General features: G+C 33.4%; 1 long non-coding RNA gene across 1 annotated transcript in view; it reads left to right on the top strand.

The window, feature by feature from the left end:
* LOC144578944 (uncharacterized) overlaps nucleotides 1-22139 on the top strand; it is a 72167-nt gene extending 50028 nt beyond the window's left edge. Inside the window, exon 2 of the long non-coding RNA XR_013525551.1 lies at nucleotides 14926-22139. This is a non-coding gene — a long non-coding RNA (uncharacterized LOC144578944). The remainder of the gene's footprint in view (nucleotides 1-14925) is intronic.
* Nucleotides 22140-23005: the final 866 nt, after the last annotated feature.

The raw sequence follows: 23005 nt of genomic DNA on the forward strand, positions 1-23005 counted from the left end.
TCTGATAATCCTTTAAGGCCCTTCAAAAAAAAAAAAAAGAAAGAAAGGAAAGAAAGAAAGAAGAAAGAAAGAAGAAAGAAAGAAAAAGAAAGAAAGAAAGAAAGAAAGAAAGAAAGAAAGAAAGAAAGAAAGAAAGAAAGAAAGAAAGAAAGAAAGAAACCAGGAAGTTTTGCTTTCTCAGAATAAACTAAAATCCTGGGGAGTTCACGTTCCATATGTTCTGAATTTGTCCAAACTAGTTTTCTCATCTGTAGGTAGAGGAACAAGCAAGGTGCTGGCAACATGCTCACCAGAGGTAAAAGTGTGGAACCTTTGGATGAGACACAGAGCTTGTGTAATTCAGAGTACATTTTGCAGCACTCATGGGCTTTTAGACCTTTTCATCCTAATGAGAAGATCTGAAAATTTTAATTTGCATTACTGCAGATGCTGTTACTTGTCTAGTTTTATGTTTCCATATTTGAATGTGTTACTACTTAGTATTATTAGGTATTTTATTACACTTTATTTGAAAAGTGCTCAGTAATCCTTTCAAATGTATTTTTTCACGGGAAGTGTAAATTTTTTTACATGAGATGTAAAAAAATTACCATGCATTTTATATATCACTGATTTCATAAAAATGCTTTTGCCACTCAGTTATATTCATAGTAGATAAAAGTACTGCTAACATCATATGAGGAAACATAGTTTTTATATAAAATACTGTAATTTTTAAAGCTGGTGGTTTCTTCCAGCCTGTGTATTTTTTTTTAATCATACTTTAAGTTCTGGGGTACATGTGCAGCTTGTGCAGGATTGTTACATAGGTATACACATGCCATGGTGGGTTGCTGCAAGCATCCATCTGTCATCTCCATTAGGCATTTCTCCTAATGTTATCCCTCCCCAATCCCAACACCCTCTGCTATCCCTACCCTAGCTCTTCTACCCCCAACAGGCCCCAGAGTGTGGTGTTTCCCTCCCTGTGCCCATGTGTTCTCATTGTTCTCAACAAAGAGACACAAGAATAGAAAACCAAACACTCTGTTCTCACTCAGCCTGTATATTTTCATAGTTAAATTGGTTTTACTCTTGATTCATCTTATGCATTAAAGATGCATTAATTGACTCTTCACTGTCTTGAATCTTCCTTTTCTCACTTTTCCAAAATGAAATATGTAATCTTGTACTTACTCTGGTCCATATGGATTGCCTACTGTCATTTCATCCCGAGTGTCCATCTGCAGATCAGTTTTCCTTTGTCAGAAGGTTACTTGATCTGACAATTAATAGCTTGGTTTTATATAATTATTACTTTCCTAAGTAGATCATTTGAGTGTTCCATGTGATATAAAGATATTCATCTGGAATATGTTCTCAAGTCTTTTCCTGTTGAATACCATCCAGAATATTTATAACATTGAATGTATGTTTATTTTTACATAATTTAAGTTCAATGTAAAAAAAAGCAAATGGTTTTTTTTCTTTGGATAATTGAAATCTACATTGTATGTTTAAATAGATAGTCATGAGGTTGAACCAAGTTGAAATCAATCTAATTTTGTGTAGAGCTTTCTTTGAATTGCTGTTGGAGATGTACTCTTTAATGCAAAGGACTTTTACCACTTGAAAATTATCAATAAGCTCAACATACACACTAGTTAACCTTTGCCCTTATCTTTGTACGACTAGAAAACCTCACAATTATTTCTCAAAAATACATGGAAAGATACTTTGAAAAGCAATCAATAGTTTATAATTTTCTAAACTAAATAACTTCAACTCTAAATTAGTTCCTTTTAATATATTTTTAAATTAACAAAAATCTATAAAAATGCATGGAATTTCAAAGCTGTTGTTACTTTCAGTTATCACAGCCCATCAAATATTTCCTTATATATTGGAATGTAGTAGTAAGTTTATTATCTTTAAACTACTAAGTCCCTAAGATATATTAGTGGGGTTTCATTGCAGTGACCATTCCTCTATATCTAGTTGCAAAAATTTAGCTTTTTTTATGATCCTATAGCATAATGATAGAATAAATATTTATTTGTATTAATTTCTATTTTATTTTTGTAACATGAGGAGAATAAACTTTTAGTTATATAATATAGTGAGTGAGTGAGTGTGAATGTCTGGATTATTGATCATTTTCTCTTCCTTAATAGATTTTACATTGTAAATTTTAAGTTAACTTGCTTAGATTAAAACATACTATTGAGAAGGCATGTGGCCATGTGGGGATCTATATTTCAATGTGCGATTTAACTTAAGTTTAATGGCTAATGATATTCCCATATGTCTTATAATTGATGAAAAATATTGCTATTTGTTTGCTTTAGAGGTTAGACTACTTGAATGGACAATTTCTGGTAGACTATTTGTCCACATTTGGTAAAAGAAATGTGATATCATGTGTAAAAAATATTTAAAAATTTTTACATGGGTTTTAATGAATAGAGATTTTACATTAAGGAAAATAACTTCATATTTAAGCAAAATAAATATTTATTTTAGCCCAAAGAGTGGTGGCAGCCATCGATAGCACAAATCTGTCTTTAGGTGTTTGCCAGTTAGTAGGAATTCACAGAGACAAAGTTGAGACAATAACCAGAAATTATTTTGGCTTCAATAATTTCTTCAGAAGACATTATGCTATTATGCTCCTCTCTAGATTTTTCTCCAAATGTGTATTGGTCATAATGCACATGTGATTGACAGTGATGGAGCCCATGATTATTTGTGAAGCCCCTTCCCATATACTTGTTCAGGAAACTTTAATTTTAAAGCTGGCATTTCATTAATTTGTCTGAACTTGCAATGTGTATAACGAACAAATGATGTTTACTTGCTTTATGTAAGTAAGCATTCATAAGTTAAAAAGTACATTTTCTGTTGTGTTATGTCTTATAGAAGGACATTAAGAAGTAGCAGTGTTAGGTTAGCAGAGATCACTCCAGCCTGGGTAACAAGAGCAAAATTCCATCTCAAGAAAAAAAAATACCTATGTTATTATACAACTATTTAAATATTTATAGTCTAAAACTTTTTGTTAGATTGGTTTTATTTGGGCCCAGTGTTAAATCAAAAGGTATTTCTTTGCATTATTCTCATGATAGAATATTGAGGGCAAATTAAAATAGTAAGTATAGTACCTTTATTTGACCACAGCTATTTGCATACATATTTAAGAGCTTATCTAATAATGAATTCTTAAACTGTTTTGTAGAAATAAGCTTTTCCATTCCGATAGCTTTTCCTCTTGCTGCTCCGGCCCCACAAACGGATCCATATTTTCTCCAAGCTATTTGCAAAGGTGCAAGCCATCTGCAGCTGAGTGATTAGTGCAGTGCAGGAATATGTATCCTGTGTTTGTTCCCCATTGGCCATTTATTTTAATTTTATTGTTTTTATTATAAAGACTAATCTTCCTTATGACTCTTATATGGCATTTGTATGTTAAAATGTAGCCTAAAATATTTCTGTACTTTTCAATTGCTCTATAATTTTGAGAGATATTAATCTGAGATTAATTTTGGGTATCATCACTAAGGGTGGTCGGAATGGGTTTGTGCAACATAGCGGTGCTGAAACTGGAAGTTACATTTTAATGTTAACTGACTGTTACATGACAAGTAAACAAGTTTAATTGTGTTATTCACCTCATTGACTTTAATGAGTCAATAATAGATGTAATAGGCACCTCAGGACCAGATGGCATAGGGTAAAAAGTCCCCATGAAATACCATTTTTTCATCTCTAGTATCTGATAAATATGTTAACTTCCTGCATTATGGCAATTGTTGAAAATTCTTAGCAGCTGGCCAGTCACTGTACACTGCAGGGGCCATCGGGTGCTGCTTATAGCTTACCTTCTCAGTTTTATATTTGTACAGAGAGTGAGGGTGAAAAAATGCTTTCTTCCTGAAGTGTAATACAATATCATAATGGAGTAATTGTATAAAATTTTCTTACTCAATTAAGCAAAATTTGGGGGGAATAACTTTTAAATGGATTATGCAATCCACTATCCTCTAACTTGCATACACATTGTATTGCTGTTAACTGGTAAAGTGACAATGACATGTATCCTAGAGGGAGCCATCTTCAACTTGAAGCAATGGATTGGTTTTTAGTGTTTATGTCTGCAGGCTGCTTTGTGAATAGTAATTAGAGTTCTTCCATTTTTAATAAAATAAATATTCAAATTTTTAAAAAAATGAAAAAAAAAATTTTAAGTGATTTTTTTAATTTTAAAATAAAATTTTTTTAAAATCAAAATCAAAATATTCACCATTTGTGTGATATCTAAAAGCTCATTCTTCAGTTAGTGTTAAACTGCTGCCTTAGTAACCAAGGAGATGCTTTTTTTTTTTTTTTTTTTAATTTTTTATTGGATTTTAGGTTTTGGGGTACATGAGCAGAGCATGCAAGACAGTTGCGTAGGAACACACATGGCAGTGTGCTTTTCTTTCCTTCTCCCCTTCACCCACATTTGGCATTTCTCCCCAGGCTATCCCTCCCCACCTCCCCCTCCCACTGGCCCTCCCCTTTTCCCCCCAATAGACCCCAGTGTTTAGTACTCCCCTTTCTGTGTCCAAACAGAGGCACCGGAGGCAACACAACATATCTACAACTATACAATCTTTGATGCTTTTTAAATTTTTGTTATGTCAGTAAGTTCCTGGAAAAGCAAATAAATATCCATCTATTCAATTTAATATATTACAATAGAATTCTGACTTCCTCTGATAAACACTTTACAATGAAGAAATAGCCCATACATATTCAAAAGTTTATGCCACATTGAGTATTATTGAGTTTTAATAAGAACAACCTATTAAGACCTCTCCTCAACTTATCTTTATCACTGAAGTTTATTACTTATTCCCACATATTTAACACTTAAAATCTTATTTGCAGCTTTGTGCTATTCTATATAGTACACTTCACAATTGGTGTCCTGTATTTGACAGCAGAATAGCAATACCAGTTATACTGCCCACCTACCAGAGGGCATCTTTGAAGATTTTATGTTTGAGAGGGTGCCTTCATGTTGCTTGTTGTTTTCTTTGTTGGTGAATGAGACTTTTATTTTCTTGGTTGAGGTAGATTCAAGCTGTTTTCCCAAGAATATAAAAAAGACTATTCTTCACTGTAAACTGCAACTTAACATTTTGTCCTAGAGAATTAAATCCAACTTCTAGAAATAGCAGAGTAATTCAGAAAAGCTCTCCTACTAAGAAAAAATCATAAGAAAAATGGAAACATCTTCTTAAAAACACATCCGTAGAAATGTCTTGAAAAACTCCCAAGATCCAATATAACTTAAAAGACATGGAGCCGTTAAGTCCTCATGGGGAACCCGGTTGTTGTAGAGAATAATGCTGAGACACTGGGGTCACAAGTAGAGTTTTCACAGCCCCTGGTATTGGGAGACAAAAATATAAATTCAAGATGCACCAAAAATTGAGGTGCTCTGATAAAACAACCTATGATTAGTTTGATATCCTAAAAAAAATCTCTACAAGAAAAGTAAAAGGAACAAGAAATAGTGGTAGCTTTGGTGATCATTGAGACTCTACTCTTGCTTGAGATTATTTCACATAAAACTTCCATTGTCCACAGGCCTCTCACCAGAAAAAAACTCTCTAAAGGAAAATAGAACATTTCCTTATGCCTGAAACTATATCTCAATATATTCTTAACAATGTATTGTACAAGTTAGACAAAGAGGCAAATAACTTTTTATGTTATTATTTTATTTTATATATATATATATATTTTGAGACAGAGTCACACTCTGTCGCCCAGGCTGGAGTGTAGTGGTGTCATATTGGTTCACTGCAACTTACACCACCTGGGTAAGAACCATTTTTTTAAAAGAGAAAAAAGATAAAGAGATGAGAGATAATAGACATATCACATACAAATTTTAAAGTAACTATGTTTAATATTTTTAACAAAATAAAATGGCTGATTAAGAATTTCCTTAGAGAATTAAAAACTATACCAAATTTCCATTTGTATAGCTGAATGAATAAAGTAAATGTAATTAAATACACAGAAATGTATTTAGTAGTAGAGTGGATATGAGTAAACAGAGAATGAGTGAACTAGATGATATAAAGAAATACACACCTCCCAAAAAACAGAAAGGATAAAGAATAACAAATATTAAAAGACTGCAGAGGGATAGAAAATATGGTAAAAAGAGGTTAATTATACAAGTAATTAGAACTACATAATGCAAGAAAATAAAATAAATAGAAGATATATTTCAAAACAATGACAGAAGCTTTCCAAAACCAATGAAAGTTATCAGGGCACTGTTTTAAAAGCACTTTATTAGTATATATCTATATACATATCTATCTATCTGTCTATCTACCATCTATACATCTGTATTGATGCACATCTCTCTATTTTTATAGGTATGTCTCTATCCATCTAGATAAATATATACAAGTATATGTATTTCTTCACATTATATTAAAACTTAAGCAGAAAATATGACAAAAAGACCTTAAAACCATTGAGACATCATATCTTCAAAGGAAAATAGTAAAACTAGATCTGATTTCTCAAGTCAAACAATGGAGAATACCTGACAATGCCATTATATTTTAACTGTTCCAAAAAAACAAAATCACAAGAATCTATCAGCCGTGCCCATTTAGAATACACTTTAGACATATTTGTAAAAATGAAAATGGAGATTAAGTTGTCACCAGCAGAAAGAATCATACTAAAAGATCTACCCAAAACAATTCTTCAAATTTACCTATGTGGAAACTCACAGATAAAAATTAAAGTAAGAAAGTCAAAAACAGGTAAACAAGTTGGGTACATTTACAGAAGAATATGGTTTTAACAAAAATAAGGATGTGATTCTCAAATTATACATACTACCAAAATACAGTATAAAAATATCTTATAAATTTGGGAATAGAAATTATTTAAATTGTTTTGAGGCCACATGGAATATTTACAAAATTGACCCATTTCTAAACCAGTAATTGCTGAGCATTGAAAAGACATCCCTCACCAGGAGACATTTAACAAATTGCGGAGACATTTTGAGTGTCATTGACTTGGTACAGGTGTGGGCTACCAAGATTTGATTGGTAGAAACCAGGAAGACCACTAAAACATACTGCAACATATAATACCATCTCACAGTAAAGAATTATTTTATTCAAAATATTAAAATTATATAAAATATACTCTATTGACACCATGTAATTAAGCTTCAAAAAAGTAACCAAAGCCAACTGTGAAAAATCCCCATCTGCTTGAAAATTATATACTATCCTTTTCAATAGCACATGAAACAAAGAAGAGAGGTTGATAGAAATCCTTATATTTAGAATTTAAAAGTGTTTAAGATATAGATTTTCATACCGGCAAAATAGAGTTAAATTTGAGTTCAGAGAAAAGAGAAATATAGCTTTTAATGAATCTGATGGGAAAAATACAGAATAAATTAATATTTAAAAGTTAGAAAATGTATAAAAATTACTGCAAAGAAAACAAAGGAAATTAAACAATAAAATAAAAGAATAGTACTGAAAAAGTATACGAATTTACAACTATTTATGATTCTAAAAAACAGCAAACTAGAAAATGAGAATTTCATGTGATAAAGTATCCACCACTAGGGATCAAAAAGTACTGGAAATGTTTAAAATAAAAGAGAAGACAAACCAAAGCAATATTAGAAAATAAGACACTATCATAGACTGTACAGTAATTGAAAAGACAGTAAGAAGATATTATAGCCAACTTTACATAAATCAGTCTGAAAATTAATGTGAAATGAACAAATTTCTAGAAAGACAATTTGTAAAATATGACAGAAGTAAAATATTTAACTAATCCTTTATCAAAAATAATGAATAATAAATCTAAAGTTGAAGGCTTTTCATTTAGAAAACTGCAGGTAAATGACTTTGCTGCTGAAATCCAGCAAATGCCAAGGCAAGATAAAATGCCAGTTTTACACAAAGTATTGGCGGAAAACTCTAATAAGTGATAATACTTCCAAACATACAAGATAAAAATAACTTTACAATTTAATTACAGGGAAGGTCAATCACTGGCAAATATCTGTCACAAATAATAAATTATAAATAAAAGTACTTTTACAGTATATAATAATTACACTATATCATGATCAAGTAGGATTTATTCCAGAAAGGTAATATTATTTAAAATTCTAATATCATTCAACATAAGTCACTATTGGGATCAAAATGAAATTTAAAAACTTATGCTTATTACCTTAACAGATAAGGAATAAAGTGTTTTAGAAAAACGTGTATCAATTTATATTAACAGCTTTTAGAAAACTAAGAATATAATACTGAATTATTAATCTACAAAATTTATCTACTACTCACCCAGATAAAGAATTATACTTAAGATGTTAATTGCTTTCTCCTTGAGAATAAAACAAGCATATGTGACATACCAATTATATTCAATATTATACTAGAAATACTAGACTGAGATATAGGACATGAAAGATAAATAAAATATGTAAGACATGGTAAGTAAGCAATTTTTTAAAATACTGCATTAAGTAATTGTTAATTAAGAAAATTCACAAAATTTATACATTTTAGTTAAACTAATATGCATATTTAACAGGGTTGCTGTACCCAATATTAACATAAAAAGTCAATTGTATTTACAGATATTAACAAGTTGGAACACAATTTTTAATATTACAGAATGTATAATAGTATTAATAATTTTTAAATACCCAGGAATGGAAATATATATTTAGAAATATCTGTATAAATAAGCCTTTATAAAGATATTCATAAGAGGTATTTCATATAAAATTTTAAAGACCAGTAAAGAGAGAGATATAACATGTTTGTGGAAGATTAATATTCTAAAGATGTTACTTTCTTTCAAATGTATACATAGTTTAAGGTAATATTATTCAAAAACTGAGAGTATTTTTATGGAAATTGACAAGTTGATTCAAACATTTATATAAAAATACAAAGAGCCAAAAACAGCCAAAGAATCCTAAAAACAAACAGTGTGGGAGGACTTATATTACAGGTAAGAATGAAGCAACACTAAGCTGCATCATGTTGGGTAGCTATAGATGGATATGTCAGTGGAGTGGAACAGACCATGTATAGATGATCACTTGATGTACAAAGAGGCTCTCGCTGTGATGAGTGGCAAGAGAGTGATCTTCTCAAAAAGAGTAGATTTTGGCAGTGGCATAATCAGCTTCTTTGGTATTGTGAGCACTTTTTCTACCATGTAAGATAATTATTTTTGATAATAAATAGCGACTAAAATTAATATTCTAATGGGTTGAAGTAAATACAGGCATCAACATTTTAAAATTGAGTTTTGTCATGTGCAGTCACATACGATCACAGCAAACAGAAAGTGAGCTATGGGTAAAAAGTGGAATAAAAATCTGGCTTTCTGTTTTATCAGACATAATGTTACCCCCCTTTTTTAAGAAAATTAATTTGTTGGTGTAAATTTAGGAGATCTAGTAATATTAATTTCTTATTTTCCCTAAATTACCAACATTAGTTGAGGACCTATCACATATAGAATGAGGAATTAAATTCTGAAGTTATCGAAATTGAGAAATCCATGTCACATAGAGGAGCTATGTGGAAACTGAATGGTTCAGTAAAAACCAGAGCAATGAGAGTATGGCTTCTGGATTTGGCAGCTGGGATTTCAGATTCTGACAATTTCATTTAGGGGCTGTTGGTATTTAGACAAGTTAGTTAACTGCTTTTTGCCTTAGTTTCCTCATCTGTGAAATGAGGATCAGTGGCAAGCTATGGAATAGGGAAGGGCTTATGTAAGTATATAAAGTTAAGGAAACTGTAGACAATATCCAGAGGTATTACTTTAAGTACCTATTTCCCATGCGTGCACAGTAAGGAGGCACACACCCCTCCATCACTGAACTCCTGTCCTTCCCAAAATATTGGCTTAGAATGAATGATGATGAATTCCAGTCACATATAGTGAGTGTCTGAAAATCAAACCATCTACTTCTGTATGCAGCAAGGACACTGAAGTCTAAAACTATCTATTCCCCAGAGAACCTATTCTATATTTACTATGAACATATCATCCTTACAAATTCTTGTCCAGGCAGATAGCTTGATTGTTCATTAGAGAAACTAACAATCGACTCTTCAGTGGAAAGCATTGGCCATTTGTATCCTGAGATTCTTTGAATCTCCTGCCTGTAAAAGTCCTGGCTGCCGTCCTTACCCAATCTTGAGCCCACTGTCCCCACCAAGAGGATTGCTTGGCAAGTGTAAGAGATGGAGCAATGTTAAATGGGAAATGTTTGATTGGGGATTCTTGGCTTGAGGGGTATTCCTGTAGCTTCAAGAAAGTATAGCACAGTTTTCTAGTATTGACATATTTTGAATAAAGTGATACTGATTTAGAGATTTTTAAGGGTTCTGAAATATTTTAAAAGGCAGGTCTCTTTTTAAGATCAAGGACAATTTTATATAAAATCAGATAGCTGATGTTAAAAAATACAGAAGTTGTATTATTGGCCAAATAATACAGATAAATATGCATGACTTGGGGGCCTTTGGGTGGGGTTTAGAACTTTGCAGGAAAGATATACTTTAAAAAGTCTCCAATAGCTGGGCACTGTAGCTCATACCTGTAATTGTAGCACTTTGGGAGCCTGAAATGGGTGCATCATGAGATTAGGAGTTCGAGACCAGACTGGCCAATATGGTGAAACCCTGTCTCTACTAAAAACACAAAAATTATCCAGGTGTGGTGGGGGATGTCTGTAGTCCCAGCTACTTCAGAGGCAGAGGCAGGAGAATCGCTTGAACCTGGGAGGCAGAGGTTGCAGTGAACCAAGATTACACCACTGCACTCCAGCCTGGGTGACAGAGCCAGACTCCGTCTCAGAAAAAAAAAAGAAGTCTCAAATTCATCAGTGGGGCGAAGGCACTGGAGGTCTGCGGCTGGGTGCACACAGTGCCTTCCACTGCTAGCCTGCTTGGGATGCTGACACCAGCAACACTTCAAAGCTGCCTGGAGAGCAATTTTGGTTTGGAGTCAGTCTGTTCTTCCTGCCTGAATCCCCATTTTAAAACCAAAACTTTCACACAGGAAACCAAACATTTATATTCTATGTTTTTGTTCCTTTTATTGCATTTTGGGGGAGCATTACCTCAGTTTATGTCAATTTATATAGTACATTAAATGCTGTAAATTACCATAAAGTGAAACAACACATCACACAGTGATGTCAAAACAATAAATCATTACTATTTCCTGCTGCAAACAGATGTTCTTATTTTTAGACCCATGTCAAGATTCATTTTGTTCTTCCAGATTGTTGAGCCAAACTTTAAATTTTCTTGTTATCAAAATGAACTATTATATTCACGCTGTCATTTATAAGCTGAGCAAAATGAGTTGCTCAGGCAGTCAAGGTAAATCAAATTGCGTACATCACTCTTCCACAATTGGCTTCAAATACGTCAGAATTTAAACCAGCAGAGATGAAACTGCAATAGACTTTAAATGATGATCTTATTCGACATCATTAAGTAAAGATGACATTTTAACTTCTGTTGAAAGATCGTTATATATGATTTAAGCAGTGATAGCTTTGCCAGAGTATCACAGTTTATGTCTACAAAATTAGGCTTGGTGTCTTTTAGCCTTTGGGGATGGCATGTCACTGATCAGAAATGGAAGCCTCAGACAGCCGGCCATGGGTATCCATGCTTAATGTTTGCTCCTCAAATTCATCAGGCTCTTTTCCTCACCACCTCTTCCCCTGACTTCTTTTTATAAAATTAGAGCTTTATTTATATGACTCACCAGGTAGAGCAGCAATAGGCAGGTTGACAAACATAAAGATTTTATGTCTACAGGCAAGGGGGTGGGTAGATGCGGAGGATATATTTGCAAAATGTCAAAGATATTTAGCTTAGAGATCCACCTGTGGAAGAACAAAGATCAATAGAGGTCACTGGAGGAAAATCAAACAAACATTGAGACAGGACTCGTGTCAGAAGCATGTAAAACCATACTCAAAAAGGAATTTCACTTGTAGATATGAAACCTCCACTACCAAAATATTCCTAATGTAGATATTTTAGACCATAATTTGAGATATTTTCTATTTTTCTTTAGTGTGTTTCCAGGTTGATGAGTATGAGATTGAGTAGAGTGTGTTTGACAGTAATTTTAGACATGTATCAGGAATCAATTCAATAACATCATAGGATTATTGATTGTTTTATTTTGTTTTATGTGTTCAGGGTAAGGGCTACTCTGAAATAATTTACGTTGGAACTTGTGAGGTAAAAAGCATGACGAGGCACATCTTTCCATTGACAAAAACTATGGTCGGAAATTTTGGCTTTAGATGCAAACGTTAGTTTCAGAATGCTTTACAATATGCTGTGAAAGTTTTTCAGTGTTACTCTCCTTTCATTTGTACATTATTTGTATCCTTTCTGTCTTCCAGGCCCTTCTATTTTCTTGCTTATTTTCTCATCTAATGTTTCCCTTGTCGCTCTCTTTCCAGGCCCCCTTTCTTCCTTTATTTTCCTCTACACAAGATCGTCTTCTAATGAACTTTCCGGATGACAGACTTACAGACTAACACACCTTCTTCTGCTTTTACAACTAAGTAAGGAGAGAAATATCTTCAGGATAATTGTTGAAATCAATAAACTGGGCAATGGATGCGAACAATTACCAGTGGGATGGAGAATGGGAGATTCCACAGGCATGCTTCAGATGCCTGTCAGCAGAAAACTGCATCATAATCTTTAAAAAATGATAGAAGAAAACTTTGAATTTTAAAAGTATGAATCGTTATTTTTGTTAGTAGCAATCATTGTTTATATAAATTATTATATTTCAGAGAGTAAGCCCTAAAGACAATATATATGTTACAGAAAAGTGTAATGGTATCTTAGAAATGATGAAATGTCATTATTAATTTAACTTGTATTTCACATGGTAATATATTATCTCAAGATATATTTTAACAGAAATTAAAACAGAAGACTTCATCATCTGAATGTGATTAAATTTGTTTCAATTGCTATTGAAGATTATTTCAAAGGATCATATAAGAAATATATTCACATCATCTTGCAGTAAAACTTGTTTACACATTAAATACATCTAGAATCATTCACTCTTTCAACTTACCATAATTTCCTAAAAAGCCTGACAACAAACAGCTCAGCACAGCAGTTACTGAAAAGAATTGATGTGACGTCCCAACGTAACTAAATTAAAACCAGGAAGTAATTTATACTCCCTGCTTCTATGCTGTGTTTTGTATAGAAAGTGAGAGTTTTTAGAAAGTCATTTAGTTTATTTGGAAGAAATGTTCATGCTGTTATTTTTCAGGAAGATTTCAAGAGTGAATGTGTCAATTCTATAAGCAATTCATAATTTGATCAAATGCCGGATTTAAAAAAAACAGTGAGTGTGGTTTTCCTCACCTGTAATAAAAATACTCTGACCCTCTTCCCCTGCCACCAGGGAATGTTGAATTTTCTGACTTGTGAATTGTTTTCATGGTGTTGTCCTCTTTTGACAAAACCGACCATCACATTAAGAAACATGCAAATACTCATCTTGGGTCTCATAAAGATAAGATTAAGGAAACAAGTATTAAGGACGCAATCAATAATCTCCAAAACATGTAATGAATATACCTTTGTGTTTTATGAATATTAAACAAGGATTAAACAATAAAAGTGGTAATTATAGCCAGAGCACCACCAGTCTGGAATTTTCTTCAGTTTTCAGGTGGAGGCTTTCTGTTTTCTAAAACTGAGCATCATTGGCATGAAGGGATTCCTGTGGCAAAACCCATACTTAAGGAATCTGTAAATAAGCAAATATTTATCAAATGCTTACTGACATGATTTTTGTCCTGAAGGAGCATAATTTAGTAGGGATGACAAAAATAACAAGGAACATAGCACAATGAAAAGCACGCTGCAAAATGCTGGCACGGCACCTACCGTGAAATTTGCAGCTGCTCAAGGGAGAAATGGAGAGGATCAGGTTGTTACAGAAATGAGACTGGGGCTGTCTGTGAAAAGATCGATATGATTCTGATAAGGAAGAGAGGAAAGGAAAATATTTAAAACAAGGGAAATACAGGGCAGAGGAAGCTGAACTGATCATGGTGTCAGGAGTGTATTAGGGAATGATGACTTGTAGGAAATAACTAGATCATAGGAGACCATAACTACTTTTAAAAAATACATTTTAGGGCCAGGCGCGGTGGCTCACGCCTGTAATCCCAGCACTTTGGGAGGCCGAGGTGGGTGGATCATGAGATCAAGAGATCGAGACCATCCTGGTCAACATGGTGAAACCCCGTCTCTACTAAAAATACAAAAAATTAGCTGGGCATGGTGGTGCGTGCCTGTAATCCCAGCTACTCAGGAGGCTGAGGCAGGAGAATTGCCTGAACACAGGAGGTGGAGGTTGTGGTGAGCTGAGATTGCGCCATTGCACTCCAGCCTGGGTAACAAGAGCGAAACTCCGTCTCAATAAAAAACAAAAAATACATTTTAGAAAATGTGTAGGCAACTTAAACAAAAATTATGATAGGATTAATAATACACTTTTACCCCCAGACTGAATGGGTATAAGAACTTTTACATCTTTAGTCTAACAGTTGGTAAGAACAATGATGTCATGAACTCATACAGTATGGAAAAGACTAAAATTTCTGTAACTAAGCCATGTTTGGATGGAATATAAAAACCAGTGATCTTGGATTTCCAGAGATCAACCGTGAATGCATAAACTATAAGTGGGATGAAAGAACTTATTTCAGAAGTCATTTTTGTAATTCTAATTTTTTCTGGTGTTTTATATTTTTCAAATAACTTGTATTTTTTTCCTCAGGTTTAGGTCCTCACAAAACCAATCCTTCTGGATGTGAATTGAAAATACGTAAGTCATATCTTGTTAAAAAAAATCACTTGCATAGGTGTATTATTAGAAAGTATTTGAAAAAAATGTGTTTGACCTAAGAACAATTTTCATATTAAAAAAGTAATCTTTAATTTTAGCTTCTACATGCTGATATTTCTTAGAAATTTTATGAATTTGAAGTAACAGTAATTAATCGACTAGCAACTGGATTGGGCTCAAACTTAGGTAATTTCTCTTAATTTTCTTATGCATTTATGTTAATTAATCATAATTAACATAATAGTAATTAATCATAATGTATGATCATTTGAAATCCATGAGGGTATTTTGAATTGTGATGATGATATTTCAGTATTTCATTAATGCAATATAAATAATACAATGATATTATTCTTTTCTAACCATTTAAATGAGTTCCTGTTCTTACTCTCTTTGAAACTGGACTGAATGTATACACACAAACAATCAAATTCTTACATTACTGTTTACACCAGGATGACGCTCACTATGTTTTCTTCTTTTCTCTTGCAACCTAAATGTCTCCAGCTCTTACCAGACGATGTTACATTTTATTATATTAACATTAACACATAGTTTTCTTTACCTTTAAACCCTGAACTTGCATAATTGGATTTCTTTTTCTCCCCAAACATTTCTAGTTATTTCTGGGAGTCCACAGGGGTCTCGTGACCAATTTGTCTCCTGTTTTTCCCATTGCTACGAATACGAGATATGACAAATTGTGTTACATTCAGTCCTCACTGTGACAGATGTAAGAGTTTGTAAAAACCACCAGGCAAGTACTTCTTCCTAACACTATGCTTCACTGCCACCTTAGGTCCTTCAGCCCCACTAAGTCAGTTTTAGTAAATTTATTTCGTTCTAGTTCATCTTCAATAAAATTGAATAAAAAAATAATCGACTAATAAATTCAGTGATGTAATAGGAACAGATATAATGAATTCATCCCTGCATCCACATAAGTGCAGACACTTAGCCCCTCCTTACTCCTAGACCCTGTCTCAGTATCATCTACAGTCCTCCTAAACTTTCTTCTTCTTAAATGCTAAAGCATTTTCTCAAGCAAAGGGGATTCAATTAAGTAATTAAGTGGACCAGGCTCAAGGGCCCAAATATTAATTTAAATTCTGTCAGGAGTTATACATTTTATCATTTAAACTAAAATATCCAGGGTGTGGTTACAGCTTTTTGCAAGTGAATATTAGATTGGTGCAAAAACATCTGTGGTTTTTTCCATTATAGGTAGTTGCATCTTCTAACTTAAGAACTATTGGTTAAATTTGTCAAGTTAAATGTGTTCTGTATATTTGAGTAAAACTATCTTTTCTACCAATTTTGTGACCTGTGTAAGTCGCCTAGTCTTTATTGTTTGCTATATACTCAGCCTAACATGGTAGGCATTGGCTATGGTGCATTTATTTTTACAAACAACCTGAACGTGCAGGTAGAAGTCACAGCCCACCTGGTCTCTCTATTTGACAATGCTATTTTGAAACAATGTAGTAATTTTTACCTGATGTTTCACTGAGTTCATTAAAGATTTATTTACTGATCATCTAACATACGGGGAGACTTCAAAAAGTTCACAAAAATTGAATTAAAAGGTTAAATAAAAATATAAGGTTTATATGTTAACATAAGCTCCATCAAGTTCAAGACACTTCTGGAAGTGCTGATACCAGACATTTATATTCCCAAAGAGCTAAGATCCCTGGCAATTTATGTCAGTGCAGCCTTTTCTACATTATTATTATTTTTTTGTTATTGTACTTTAGGTTCTGCAGCTCATGCAGGATTGTTGCATAGGTACATACATGGTAAGGTGGTTTGCTGCCTCTATCCCCCATCACCTATATTGCATTTCTCCCTATGTTATTCCTCCCCAACCTCCCCACCCCCTACTGTCCCTCCCCTAGCCTCACTCCCAACATACCCCAGTATGTGATGTTCCCTTAACTGGAGATAAATAGGTGCTCCTTAAAGATTTTTGAAGATTAGGAAACATAAATAGGTCACAAGAAGCCAAATCAACACTGTAAAATAGATGCCTAATGATTGCTCATGCAAATTCTTGCAAGATGGCTCTGTTTGATAAGATGAATAAGCAGGAGGGGACTCTCTGTTGAAGTTTTCCTGGGCATTTTTCTGGTAAAGCTCTGGCCAACTTTCTTAAAATGCTCTCATAATAAGAAAATGTTATGATTCTTTGGTCGTTCAGGAAGTCAACAAGCCAAATCCTTTGAGTATACCAAAAAAAAACTGTTGCCATAAACTTTGCTGCTGACCAGTGTGATTTTGATTTGACTGGCCCACTTCCACCTCGTGGTAGCCACTGCTTTGATTGTGCTTCGTCTCTGGGATCATACTGGTGAAACCATATTTCATCTTCTGTTACAATTCTTTGAAGAAATGCTTCAGGATCTGGATCTCACTTGAAAATTTCTATTGAAAGCTCTGCTCTTGTGTGCAGCTGATATGGGCATGATTATTATGGGACCCATGAAGCAGAAAGGTTGCTCAATTTTAATTTTTTTAGTCATAATTGTGTAAGCTGAACCAATTAAGACATCTATGGTATTGGCTTTTGTTTCTGCTATTAATCATTGGTCCTATTCAGTTAGGCCATAAACAAGATAAATTTTTTTCCTGACAAATTGATATGAATGATCTTTCACTATAGTCTTCAGAATGTCAATATCATCTTGACCCTTCCTATAATGAGTTATCCATTTGTAGATTGCTGATATCTTTGGTGGCCTGGTCCCCATAAAGTTTCCATAAAGCATTAATGATTTCACCATTCTTCCACTCAAGCTTCAGCATATATTTGATGTTTGCTCTTGCTTCAATTTTAGTAGAATTTGTGTTGCTTTCATAGGGCCTCTTTTCAAACAGATGTCTCATCCTTTTTCATGCCTCAAACCAAATTCTGTTCAGTCTTGTTACAACAAGTTAATACGAGTATATAATGGTACAAGAAAAAATTTAAAGTCCATGTATCATTTTTTCATAATACATATATTCCATAAACTTTTTGAAGACTGCTTGTAGTCCAGCCACTATTCTATTTTATGCCCAACTATATTCAGGTTGTTCCATGCTTTTCAGGTTTCAGTCTAAGCCAAAGACAGGTAGCATCACAATATCATGGGGGAGTAGACTAACGGCTTTCATTCACTCAGCCTCCATCCCTGTAATGTATACTTGTTGAATAAACGGTTTCATGTGGGCACATTGTAGATTTGGAAAATGCTCATAGGCGTTTCCATATTTTAAGAACAGAAGGAAGGAGCATAAGAAGAACAACTAGGGTGAATAGTGAATTAACAAGATTAGAAGTAACTGAAGCAATATTTCCTTCAACTTAAGAACGTTGTGTAGGAAAAAAAAAATTACCCAAGTGTGGTGGCATGCACCTGTAGTTTAGCTACTCAGGAGCCTAAGGCAGTAGAATTGCTTGAACCCCAGAGGTGGAGGTTTCAGTGAGCCGAGATCGTGTCACTGTACTCCAACCTGGGCAACAGGGGGAGGCTTCCTCTCGGAAATAAATAAATAATTAATTAAAAATAAAAATAAAATAATGTGGTGTAGGCCTACTGATTTATTTATGAAATCTCATTGATGGAGTGGATGGATGAATCAGGTACAGTTCGTACGTTCATTTTACTGGCAAACAAGCCAAGGTTGAATGTGTTTAAGTAGTTTTTCCAAAGGCTAGGCTAGTACAATAGTGGATGTCTAGTTTGAATCAAGAGTTATCTCACACTAGAAAATTCTGTATGAACTGATAAACATGTAAATTAGTGACTAAAAATATGAATCTCTGCTGAACATATCAGATCATACATTCATTCATCCTCTTAGCATATAAATATCCTAAAAGAGATGTTAGCAAACTTTTTTTTTCAAAGGATGAGACAGTAAATATTTTAGGCATTGTGGGCCATATGGTCTCTTGACAACGCTTAATTTGTAACAGGGAAGCAGGCATACACAATCAACATACATACACATACACACACACACAAACTGTGACTCTGTTTCAATAAAGCTTTCTTTACCATAAGAGGTCTTTGCCAAGACAAATTTTAAAAGCCTGTAGTCGGGTAAGGAGAATTATTGCTCAGATTACAGTAAGAAATGTTGCATATACAATGTAGACACAGGTTGCAGTGGGAGGCCAAAGCAGGTGCCTTTAAATCAGGCAGGCTCTCCATTTTCAGGACTTCTTTAAAGAGACTCAATGGGATTCTATTTTCTTAAAATATGTGATTCGGGTCTTTTGTTCCCCTTTGGGACACAAGGATTGTACACATTCTTGGAACTCAGTTGTCTAGACTAATGAGAATTTTTTATGATATTGATGTTATTCAGATGAAAAATGTCATTTATGTTGGAAACATTTCTATGTATCCTAGTTCAAACATTGAATAAGCATCACGTCTGTAGTGAATATACTTAATATATAATATTCCACCTAGAGAAATTTGGTAAAACTGAAACAACTTTGAGACTCCCTAAGGATTTACTGTGTTCCAAGCTCTGACAATATGTAGACTCACTCTTCGTTCATGAGAAGTCTACTTTACAAAGATAGGCCTGCGGTCCTTTAAGATAATGGCCTTAGTGACAAGAAAAAAAAAGTATCTGCCCTATATGAAAAACTCACCTTTGAAGTCTGTAAGTTATAAATAGCCCTGTTGCTGTTTCAGTACCTGGCTGGCAGCCAGAAGAGAGAGGAAAACAGATTGAGTTTAGCCACAGGGAGACAATCAGGTTGGGCAGAAGGCTTAAACAATGTGAAAGCTTCAAAGAAACGTAAATGTGCATTTTAGCAGCAGAAACAAGAGGAAAATCACAAGTAGTGACTATTGTGTTAGCTTTCACACAAGTTCCATTATCTCTTCAACTATCTCTCATACCTGTTGAGAAAATTGACAGGAGGAGTTAGAGGAAGTGAGATATGAAACATATAGTAATCATATAGCATGCTTTGGCAGTAAATGCCACCTCCTGTGTTTGGAAGAGTAGCCGTAGGATGCAGAAAAACACAGAGGAAACAGATAATTCAGACATACAGTGCATCTGGTCAGGGGGTGGGGAAGGATGGCAGGGGTGGGGTATAGGAAATGCTAGTCAGTGCACATACATTGCTGAATTTATGGAACATCTTTACAAAGTAGCTAAGGCTTCCCCACATGTAACAGTGACAACTTTAATAGGCATAGCAGCATACAGGACAATATATAATTGTTCTTCTTGAAAATTATGAATCTACTTTCTATCTTATCAAAAACAATCAGCACAAAATGAATTGCATTAATTACCCTTGAAGACACACATCTATTTAAATATTTATTGGATGGCCTTTTATGGTTTAACCTGTAGAACAGGTGAAAATTTATTGAGAAACAACATTTGACTTATCTCTACAAATATATGGAAAATAACTTGTAGATATAGATATAAGACCTTATAAGAACTTTCTTTGTGCACAAATACTAGATGCTCTCATGATACATGAAGAAACCTGAAGACACCCTTTAGAGAATTTATAATACAGCAGATCAGGAAACTTACACTCCCAAACAGTGAGAAAGTGATCAGATGTCTAGTGTGGTTAATACTCTGTTCCGTTTGCATATTAGGTCCTTTGCCTTTAGTGTAAAAATTAACCCAAGAGATTCCAAAGAGAGTGCTAAAAATTTAGGTAGTATTTCTGGTTCATGGACAGTTTCTCAAATCCATAGTGCTTAGCACTTTAGCAATCGACATGGTTTCATTTCTAACTCACAAAAATGACAATTTGGAAGTTAATGGTGTTTGGAGACTTACTGATACTACCCAGAGATTTCCAGACCAGTAAAAATTCCTCTTCCTCTACTTAGAAAGTAATTCATTTTCATGTTTTGTGGTAATATTGAGGCATTAACTTTTCTGCTTCAAAATAACACATAGTGTTATGTATACAAATCTATTTGGTCATATCCAGTATAAAATCCTCATTTTAGGGCTTAGAAGTAAAGGCACTAATTCACATACCCATATTTACAGAATAAACTGATGGCAAACAATATTCTAAATTCATCATTTTCTAATTTCTATTGTAGAAGTTTTCCTAACAACTATAGAAAGCAGCATTTTTAAGATAATAAGGTGATATACTATGCTCTTTAATAATAAAAATGTCTACAATTTTTAGAAATAAAATATCCTAAAACTATGTTCATTCTCAAGTAGAAAATTGAATTACAACTACAAGTCTACTTAAAATCAATGTGTAGTAGTGGAAAAGACTGCATTTCTGCAGAATTTCAGATAATACATATGATTAGAAAAATCTGTGACAATGCTCCTGCACTCTAGGTCATTTAGTTTCTATGAATGCATCGCTGTGTAGATCCATGCTTTCTTCTTACATCTTCACAACCAACCAGTGTGGCCATTTTCACTTAACTGAGTGAGTTCAGCTTCATTTAACCACTTAGTTACTAATATCATTTTTTATAAAATGAATTTCTGCAACTGTAAGAAGGAAGAAATTGGAGAGTACATTAATAATGCAAATAATTTCAGAAATTTTCTTTATGTTAGATTTTTTGTTAAAAATAAAAGTTATCATTTTTTTACCAAACTGTAGATTACTTAGGAAATGTAAAACATAATGGATAAATTAAACTCAAATAGTAATTTTGTAAGAATAATAAAAGAAATGACAAATAATGGTATTTTGTGTTAATTCAGCTATTAAATTGTAATAGCAGTGTGGATGCTTGTCTTTGACAAGTTTTCTGGTAGTTCAAGAACAATCTTCCTTCAAAATACATCTTCATATGTACGTCTGACTGTAATAACTTTACATAAAAGTTAACTTTAAAGCCGTATTTTCACTATGACCCTGTTATATTTATAACAGTGTATTCATTATTTAGATACATAGGTATAGAGATGGTATAATACAGCCTACATGTTGGTAGAGAAAACTGTATGTTTGAATTCTAGATCCAGATTTGTCTAAAGAAGTTCTATATTCTTGGATAAATCTCCCAATATGTAGGCTAGCTTCCCTTATATTTAATATAAATCTGATTTGATCTATAACATTTATTAACACACTGCGGCATCATTTAGAAGTAAACTAGAAACAAGGAAAAAAAGAAAAACGTAGTGTAGAAAATGATGTAGCAATAATTTCAGTGCTTTTAAAAAAAGATAGCACTGAGAGTTTAAATTGGCCACAGTTGTGCAAAAGTTAGTGGTGCAATAAAAAGTTCAAAAGCAATAGCAAGGTGGCATGAGAATTTATATGAGTAAGCATAAATATTTTTCCACGGAAAATTAATGAGGGTTATGGTGTAGTTCAGGAAATCATAACAGAACAATTAAGTAGAGGCAATAACATAAATACATATTATATATTTATTTGTGGTATATTTACATTGTTAATATTATATTTTAGTGTTTGTTATATATATTTTAACTATTGTCAATTTTATTGTTAGCAGTGTATTTTATTGTTAGTAGTAATTTATAATTATTATTGTGTTAACATAAAGTTGCTTGGAAAAAAGTAATAGAATTATATTGTAGAAGTATATGGTCTTGCTTCCAATTAGTGGGATAAAATGGTGAGTGCATATGAAGTAAGATGACATTGCACTGTGTCACTATTTCCAGCAAATGCAGCAGACAGGTTTGGGATTTTTTCTAGGAAACATAAGTGTGAAACAGAAATGTGGCAAGGATAGGGTGGGATTAGCCATTCGCCAGGTGTTTTCCAATAGAAACAAAGAAGGATTGTTGTTATAAAAGAAGACAATTAAAGCCACGCTTTGTGTAAGGCACTAGAGCTCATCTGGGAGAAACGCGCAGTCAGGAAATGTGAGTTTCCTATGGAGGAAAGTGACAGGGCACATTTTCCCGTAAAATGCCCAAAATCTTTATTTGCACAAGAACACCCTATCTATGCAATGCTTAACAGCTGAACCCACTTCAAGGACCCTATATGAAACTTAGAAGAAGAGTTATG

This window comes from Callithrix jacchus, chromosome 1 (genome assembly GCF_049354715.1).
Source record: "Callithrix jacchus isolate 240 chromosome 1, calJac240_pri, whole genome shotgun sequence".
NCBI classification, from domain to species: domain Eukaryota; kingdom Metazoa; phylum Chordata; class Mammalia; order Primates; family Cebidae; genus Callithrix; species Callithrix jacchus.